General features: G+C 34.7%; 1 pseudogene; it reads right to left on the bottom strand.

Moving 5' to 3' along the window:
- Positions 1–6,105: 6,105 nt before the first annotated feature.
- LOC149534076 (subtilisin-like protease 4 pseudogene) lies at positions 6,106–8,298 on the bottom strand (annotated as a pseudogene).
- Positions 8,299–9,316: the final 1,018 nt, after the last annotated feature.

Below are 9,316 nucleotides of genomic sequence, written 5' to 3'. Positions count from 1 at the left end.
ATGTCTAAAGCCATAAATAAATATGCTATGATATTTGTATCTAAGTATAGGTAGGTCATTTAGAATAATATAGAACAAGATAGATGATGTTGTAAAGAAGTCAAAACAAATGTGGAAGATTACATATGGACTAGAAATAGTCAAAGATGATGAACAAGAACCTATTGAGGTAGAAGATGATGAAGAGGATAACAATGAAGAAGGTACATTTCAGGGAGGCACTGATATGAATATAGATGATAAAACAAAAAATAAGCAAGAGAAACAATGAGAACACAATGTACAAGATACAAAAATGCCAAGTGCTAACCCTCCATAAGTGTAAGTACTACAACTATCATAGTGAAGGATGTTTCTGATCCTACTAATGAGAACATCAATCCCCTAATAGAAGAATATTTGAAAAGGACACTTGACTAATCCACGCTACAAGCCAAATTATGTCACAAGGATATATTGGTAAGTGTAGATGAAATTCAGAAGTTAGAATTTATGACTGTAGGAGAGGAAGTTAAAACACAAGACACACCTATAGTCACTCCTCAAGTGATAAGTGTACAACCTTCACTGCACTTAGTTGTATATCAAAGGAAGGATAGAACAAGATGCACTATTAGTACACCCATGGAAAGCACTCTAGTCTCACAAAATGTTCAAGGACCTAAAAAGGACAAGGTTGAGATAGTTGGACAAGATAAGGTGGAAACACCAGTCAATAATGGGACACTAAGTCAAATAGGTCAAATAGATGTGCCTGCACCTCTAGCACAAGTTCAAGGTGCAATTAATATCGAAAAGGTAGAAAAGGACAATCTTGAAGAGACAAATGCATCACCCAAGCCAAAGGAACTCAAAGTACTTTGAGCATTGATAATATTTCCAGAATCAGGAACTCCTTCCAGTCAAACTCTTTAGAGGCTGAGCATAGATGCAATACTTTTGCAATTTTTAGTGGCAAGTCCTAGCTCATCAAAGGCAAAAGAGGTAATAACTTATGGAGATGTTAGTCAAGATGAAGAAATTGGATTACAAAAGTGTGATTATGCAGCAATAACAATTGAGCAGATGGGTATACCTCAAGAGGCCCTAGCAAGAAAGAAACACCAAGAACTGCTCAAAAGGGAGCATACCCAGAAGCAAGCTTTGATTGAGATCAAAGAAATTTTATTAGATGCATTCATTCTACCTACTCAAGATGAAACAAATCCAATCATTGAACAATTGACCAACATAGTTGAAAGAGTAAGTGATACAGACCTAGATACTAATGAAAAATTATTAGAATGGTCTGAGAAGAAGTTTCAAACTAAAGTGAGTGAGAAGATATCTAGTAAAATAGCACTAACACAATTTGCATTGGCTACTAAGATAGAAAGTGTAAATAATGTATTAGAGAACATTTTGTCCTTGTACACCAAATTGTGTAGTCCTACACTCTTCACACAAGAGATAAGGAATCACATCCTGAGCTTAGAAATTCACATGCAGTCATTTGGAGCCAAATTGTTCATGACTCTAGCTCAAAGTGAGAAACATTTCAAGACCCTCTTGCAAACCCAAAGTTAGTTAGCAACACTACAAGCAGATGAAGCCAACATAAGGGCTAAACCAATTAGCATCCAGTCGACATTGACTCCTCACATGGAGATTTTACACAAGGAGCCAGGCTATGTAGAAACACTTACCAAGAAAGACCCCAATATTTCTACATTAGAGGCTTAGTACACCTTGCTACCGAGCTATCCATCCAAATTAAGTCTTTGGAGGTAGCTTGTGATAATTGGGATGTAACTCTTAAAATTATTCTTAAGGTCCATAAATCTTTTTTGGACAAAAACACTATTAGTGTATAACCCGTTGACATCAGTGTCAAAAAGGGGGAGTAAGAGCTGAGGGTGAGCATAAAGAAAGAAATAAAGAGAAGAGCAAGAATTGGGGAGTAAGAGAAAGCAAGCAGAAAATAGAGAAAGAGTATTAGTTGAGGCAAACCTACTTAGCAGGAGAAAGAATTTGAAGATTTTGATATAGAATAAAGTACAAAATAGATCAAACAACTCAAGGGAAGTTATAAGGGTATGTGCAGGATCATGGTGTGCCAAAAAGTGGCAATCTGAAAAATATGTAGTTCTGAAATGCCTCAAAGAATTTCAAAATCTATTCCAACTTTTTTCCCACCCATCCTGATACTAAATGAAAATAGTTAATACCTTTATAATTCCTACTATATCTTTCGATACCAATCTTATATGGTCATCTTTAAAACATCTCAAAAATGTGTTTTTTGCATGTTCTTATGTGTTTTTTACTTCAAGCATGTAGCTGACATCTTTTTTAAACCAAAATTTGATGTAATGAAAAGGGTTTCTTAAGAATGTTCTTAGCTTTTCATAAATGTAAGGTTTGTCAAATTACGAGTTTAGTAAGTAATTATTACTTATTTTCTAATGGAGTTAGCTGCAAAGTGTTGATTGACATACTAGTTGAAAAATAGCTATAACTTTCAAACCTTATAAGTTTGTGAAATCCAAAAGATGCATCACATTCTATGCTTCAACTAGTATAAGAAAAAAAAAAAACTTAATTTTGATTTTTTTTGAACTAGTTAAGGTGGTCAGACACGGGAGTTTTTTAATTCTGAAAATAGTATAGTAGAAAATTCATAATTAATTATTTATTTGGAATAAAAATTCCCAAAAATATGTGTCACATCTAGGCATGAGTCTAATTTTTATATCTAAAATTATATTTAAAAATATTATCATTTCATTATGATTAAGGTGGTCAGACATACACCTACTTTTTATTTTTGCCCTAAAATTTTTGTAGTACTGCATTAAAATCCAAACTTTTGGCCAATCAAATATTTTTTTCTCTAGATAAGGCCTTGTATTTTAGAAACTAGATTCAATTTTCTACAGATTATTTTCTTACAACTTTTTGATATAAAGTCTAGAACCACTTTAAAATTATGTGGCAAGTTGACATAACCCTGATTTGTTGGTTTTTCACTGCCACTTAAGGCCATAGTTCGGTACACCATGATCTTGCACATACCCATAATATTTTGAGGTATAAGTCATGTTGTAAACATTTTGATATTTTGAAAATGTGTGTAGAAGCCGAATAAGAGTTCATTTTATGCTCATAAGAATAAAGAGTATTAATGTATGACCAAGTGTTTTTGACACTCATGTCAAAGGGGGAGATTGTTAATCTTAGATTGGTATTGAATAATGAGTGTCTATAGACTTAATTTATTTACTTACTTCATGCCAAACAAGTAATATATGCCAAGAAAAACATGTAAATTTAGTGCATGTCGAGTAAATAGCGAGTGTCAAGTCGCTCAGGAGCCGAGTAGATAGTATACGCCAAGTGATTCAGGAGCCGAGAAAGAAGTACATGATGAGTAATTCAGATTTTGAGTGATAGCATTGAAGTCATAGTATGTGTCGAGTACTAGGGGTTTCAGATGACACGTAACATAGTTTTTCATAGTTGTTTATATTGGCACAAACAACTATGTCAACCATTTTTGGGCTGACCTAAGTATTGAATTATGATATTTGGTTATAAGGATGAATCTCAATTAGGAATCCCTATGTATTGCATGCACCCAATCAGGTAAAGGGAAGGTTTAAGCTACACTATGGATGAATCACAACTATTGATTCATACGTAACCCTAAGTCACCTAGGTCTTCTTAAGGAGGATGAACCCTAAACTTCATGTGTGTGAGTAGGGGAATGAATGAATAATCAAGGAGAGTTTTGAATGCATAAACCAAGACATTCATGGTGACCAAGGTATTATGATTTGAATTGCAAAATCAATTAAAGGAGAATAGAGAAAGGAAATAGTGAATAATAGAGAAACATCTGATCAAGAAGAACCAAGTACATAGTAGAATAGAGGTGATATATCATCAAGCATCAGAGTGCTAACTACAGGATCATTGCTAAGACATTCTAACAGGTGAATTAGTTAAATCTCTTTATAAAGTAGTCCTAAGAGGCTGTATTGAAATCCTCTAACAAAGAGCTTACATAATTGGGAGTTAAAGTTCTTTAACTAGGAACACTTCTAATAGGGTGTTGAAATCCTTTAACAAGGTAAGACCTAATAGTCTTTGTAAGCCTTTGATAGGGTAGACCTTTCACAAGGTAGATGATGTTTCATGATCAAACATTGTAACCTTCATTAGATACACTTTATTACTACAGTAGTGAAGATTTGTGGGTGTCATCCCCAACCCAATTTTACCCTCTCATTGGAGGGTTTCTAAGTAATCATATCTTGTGTCATGAATGTGTGAATGCTTACTTACATGCTTTAGATATATATTCTTTACATGGTATTTCAATTTACTTATTCTTTACAACTTTTCACTCTTTTGAAGTGAGCCATGTTAGGAGCCAACCCTATTAAAGGCTACAAAATACACTATTAGGTGTGACCTTGTTAAATGATTTGAATGACCCTATTAGGAGTTGCCTAGATAAAGGTCTTAAGACACTTCAATCTAGAAATGCCACCTTGCTAGAGGATTTACAAAATGAATGTTAAGTCAACTCTGTTAAGATATTTCTTCACTGCTACAATTGTTAAAGAGTCACAATGATTGACTTGATTAATCAAGCAACTGATTTGTAGATTTAGATCATTTTTTTGGCTTATCCTCTAAGTCCTCCTTGATCAGAATAATCTTTGTAGCTCTTTGGATGTTGTGCTCTTAATTAGATATCCTTCTTTATTCACATCTTAAATTTTTCCACAACTCGACCTTTCATATATATGAAATCCATTGTCAAGTCGGCTCTAATACCTTTAAAAATAAGCAATAGATATCCAGTAAGTTGACTTACATAAACAACACAATAAACAAAACTATTCTATTGTAGGTTAGCTAAAATTAAAATTGGGTCACTCAATTACCACTGAGTTCCTTGGTAACCGACCTTACTTGGCTTACACTGAACCCCTTTGGTAACCAACTTGACTCAGTTAACACTAAAATCCTTCAATGATTGATCTAGCTTAGTTTGCACTTGATCACTTAACTTGGCTTCTTCTGAACTTGTGCTTGGCTGATAGTGGAGTCATTAGAGCTCAGTGACTACTAGTAGTGCTCGTTTAGAGTGTAACATTTGTGTAACATCAATGACAATATACAATTTAATAACTATTTTCAACAACATTATCAAGTATAATTTCTCAATGAATTAGATGATATTTTCTCATAGTAATCAACAATAGATTAAGGGACAACTAAAGTTAAGCTCTTGTGTCTATTATATCCTATATCTTGATGACATTTGAGTAGACTAGTAAACAATCTTAAAATAGTTAATAGCATATTTAAAAACATGTAGAGCACCAAGGATATATAAAAACAAATAGTTTTTGCATTCACAAAATGAATATAAGCATTGAAGTGAATGAAAAGTTTCCATTTGTGATAAGGAAAACACACTAGTTTGCATTCTAAACAAAATATAAGAACATTAGTGAAAAGAAAAGAATGTTTCCATTTCCAATAAGCAAAGAAAAGAAATTTGGTTTTTTTATTGGAAAAGGAAGAAATGGACTCTTATCATTTTTGTTATGCATATAATCTTAATACTACATTTGTAAATTTATGAAAAATAATAAATCAATTTTTAAAAAAATTATGAAATATAGTACAAATTAAAATAATTGTCATTTAGTGCGTTGGTGGTGCAAGTACAATGTTTTTATGCCCACTAAATTTTACACATCACACTTTGATAAAGATATATGATCCTATGTTTTATAGTCTAAAACTTGTGTCATAAATCTTAGATCCCAAATTTTTTAACCTCATATGAAATAAATTTAGTGTTAACAAATAAGAAAGAAAGTTACTTAATATTTAGAAAATGAAAATTTTAGATTTCTTCTAAATGTTATCTAAAATATTGATATTCAAAATATACACAATTAATATTTTTTAAAAATTAAAAAATTCACATCGACTATATTTTTGCAAAATTTATCCAATGTTTTAATTGAATCTTAAATAGTTCACTTATATTAATATGAATATGAGACCTCGAATTCGAAGATAGTCATTGACATCACTAATCAGTTTGTCCTCCACGAGACTGCCATAGGGCTTCTTACGCTATAACCATGAGCGCTTGAAACCCACCTAATTGAGCCTTGGGAGAAGCCCGATTTCGAAGGATCAAATGCTTTTGCTACAAATGTGATGCTATAATTCCTTTTCTCCATCGCTGCCCCAAACGATAAGAAAGTTGGATTCACACTCACATCGACTCCCCTGGGCGGATCAATTTTGACGGTGTACTTGGACTCCGCGGCTCCAACATTAGTCACAACTCTTCTCAAGGTGACAGAACTTGTTTCATTTAAAACAAGAGGAAAAGACGGATAATTGAGGTTACCCGAAAGAGTGCTTTCATGATTCGAAGGGCACACAACATTCTTGTTTAGGATCAAGCGAAGTTGGGATTCTGTGTAATTTAGCCCGCAAAGATAAGGAATATAATCTTTAGGGCTAAGGTCATAAACAAGGCCTGGATTGGCTGCTCTTTCGGGATTTATGTGCCCAGCACCCATAGCAAAAATATCTGCGGGCATGAAATTCTTTCCACCATCAAGAATTGGCCCGCCCTTCTTATCCAAGTAATCTGCAGTAGTAACAAGTGCGGACTTAATGTCTGTCGGGCTCCATTCCAGGTGAGCATTTTAAAGCAAAGCAGCCACCCTGCTCACATATGGAGTGGCCATTGATGTACCGTACAAGATATTGAAACTTACTGTTTGCTTATCTTCAGGGAGGCCCGAAGCACTCTGATTTGAAGGCCAAGCTGCAATTATGGCAAATCCAGGAGCTATTACGTCGGGCTTCATACTTTTTGGGCTTATTAGGTTGGGTCCATGCGACAAAAATGATGCCATCATCGACGCTGAAATATTGTTGGCGGCGCCCAAGACAGTGCCCTCGGACTGAATAGCCTCCTTAGGGTTCTTAGTAGAATTTATATAGGCCGCCAAGGCAAGTCCTACCTTAAACCCAAGGGATGTCGATGGCAAAAGCTGAGGGAACAATATGAATTCCTCCCCAGTAAGATTATCATTAACGAATATGATGCCGACACCTCTGGCCTCTCGAGTAGCTTCTCCCTGCTACAATGGAGAACCAAGACTGCCTGGCGAGCACACCACCAGCTTTCCTCTTATAAGACGTGAATCCAGAGAACCATCCCTGCACAAATCCGTCTCCATGAGCCTCAATTCTTTCGTTTGGTGCACCATCATCATACATGGTGCACCGTTAGAGAGATATGAGGGCTCCTACGACCCTTCATTTCCCATCGTGCAACTCACAAAAATGCTCCTTTCCATGGCGTGAAAGGCACTGATTACAAGCTCGTCCAAATAAAATGCAAATGGCTCGCCACCAAGAGAGATAGAGAGCATGTCCACACCGTCGAAAATGGTGCCGTCCATCCCCGCTAGAACATTAGATTCTAAGCAATCCAACCCCATGCAAACCTTGTAGACAGCAACATGAGCACCCGACACCATTCCCTGCGTGGTTCCTTGAGCGTTGCCAAAGAGTCCAGCCCTTGCAACAGGGCTCCTAGCCACAGTGGAGGCAGTATGAGTGCGGTGTCCCACTGAGTCTCTCATCGTTCCTTCCCTCGTGAAATTTCTCACCCTGATCAGATTGTTGTTGCAACTTGACTTATATAAATCAAGCAAAGTCTGGCAGATTCCTTTCCAGCGAGAAGGCACGGCATCGATGTTGGTGTCTGGCTTGAACGAAGGGCTCTCCGGCCACACACCCGTGTCTAGTAATCCAATTATGATGCCCTTGCTCATGTTAGAGCTTTTCCACATGCCATGGCTTGGTTCGAGGCCCATAAACCTGGCAGAATATGTTGTCTACAAGTGCACCACCTTATCAGGAGTCGCGTGCACAAAACTTGGGATCTTTCTCATCACCTCAAGTTTTGATCTTGTTAACCACGCAGCAAATCCAGTCATGACATTCTCATACACATGCACTAGATTTGCATCTCCATTTGCTGCTTTTGCTTTGTGTAGGAACGACGAATACCACATTTTCAGCTCGTCAAGGCTCTGTGGGCTTTCTTCTGGTTGCGCCACACGGATGATATAGATCTGTGACTCTTCGCTTGCCTCTACGAGAACATCTGGGTGGTACATAGTTATCATGATCGCCATGGATACAAAGAATAACTTCATCACGTATTCAGAAAATGATCTTCTTGCCAAAATGCCCATGTTTGCTAGGATCGGGAGAAATTAACTGGAAAGTATAAGATTCCAAGGTGAACCTCTGGTATTTTTCTGCAAAATAAACTAGAATTGTAGCCATAACACACTAGCCTTGTCTAGGTCATCGACTTCCAGTTTGGGCTACGACTTTTGGTTGGCAGATTATTGGCTACTAAAGTATCTTCTCTTTTCTTCATGTACATTTATTGGCAGATTAAAAACATTCAGAGTGGCACAAAGCATATTTAAGAAGCTGGGAATAGTTTATTATTATTATATTTATATTTTGTAAATACAATTTACATAGTAAAGATGTAGAGATTTCGATTTTATTCAAAAATTAGTATTAAATTTTTATTTTTTTAAAAGGCCTATAGTGAAAAAAAAGAAAATAATTGCTCTTATACTTTATTGTATGATGAATGATAATGTGATCAAGTATGCTTCTTAATAATTTATAATTGCCTCTTAATATGACACAAATAAGTTGAATAGGAAAAATATGTATTTTTCAAATTAGTTATATGTAATAAATTTACATGTTTAATGTTTTGAATATCTTAGATATTATATAATTAATCATATATATTAATTTAGATAATATATAATCTAGTAACAATGAGTATCACACATAAAAGAAATCTATTGAAATTTATTGAATATAAACATCTTAATTAGAATATTATATTATTATTATTATTACTATATATATTATAATATTACTTATAGTATTATTATTATTGCAAACATTATATTATAATTACTATATTAATATTATTATATTCATAATCTAGTATCAATAAATTCATCATCATTAATATGGTAATAAATCTTAAGGTTTGAAATAGACCTTTTGAACATGACAGTATTCATTTTAAATTAAATGACTTGATAAGTTTCTGATTAGGGAGGAAATAAATGTTCAAGGCACCTTGAAATCCTTTTACAATCAAGTTGTGACCTCAAGATTTGGAATCCTATTAAAACGAATAGATAAATAGATAAAACCATTGGGTTTCAATAT

The sequence above is a fragment of the Cupressus sempervirens genome, chromosome 10 (assembly GCF_028749045.1).
Source record: "Cupressus sempervirens isolate cs-2001-9-10 chromosome 10, ASM2874904v1, whole genome shotgun sequence".
Classification (NCBI taxonomy): Eukaryota; Viridiplantae; Streptophyta; class Pinopsida; order Cupressales; family Cupressaceae; genus Cupressus; species Cupressus sempervirens.
This window is presented reverse-complemented; position numbering and strand designations above follow the sequence as displayed.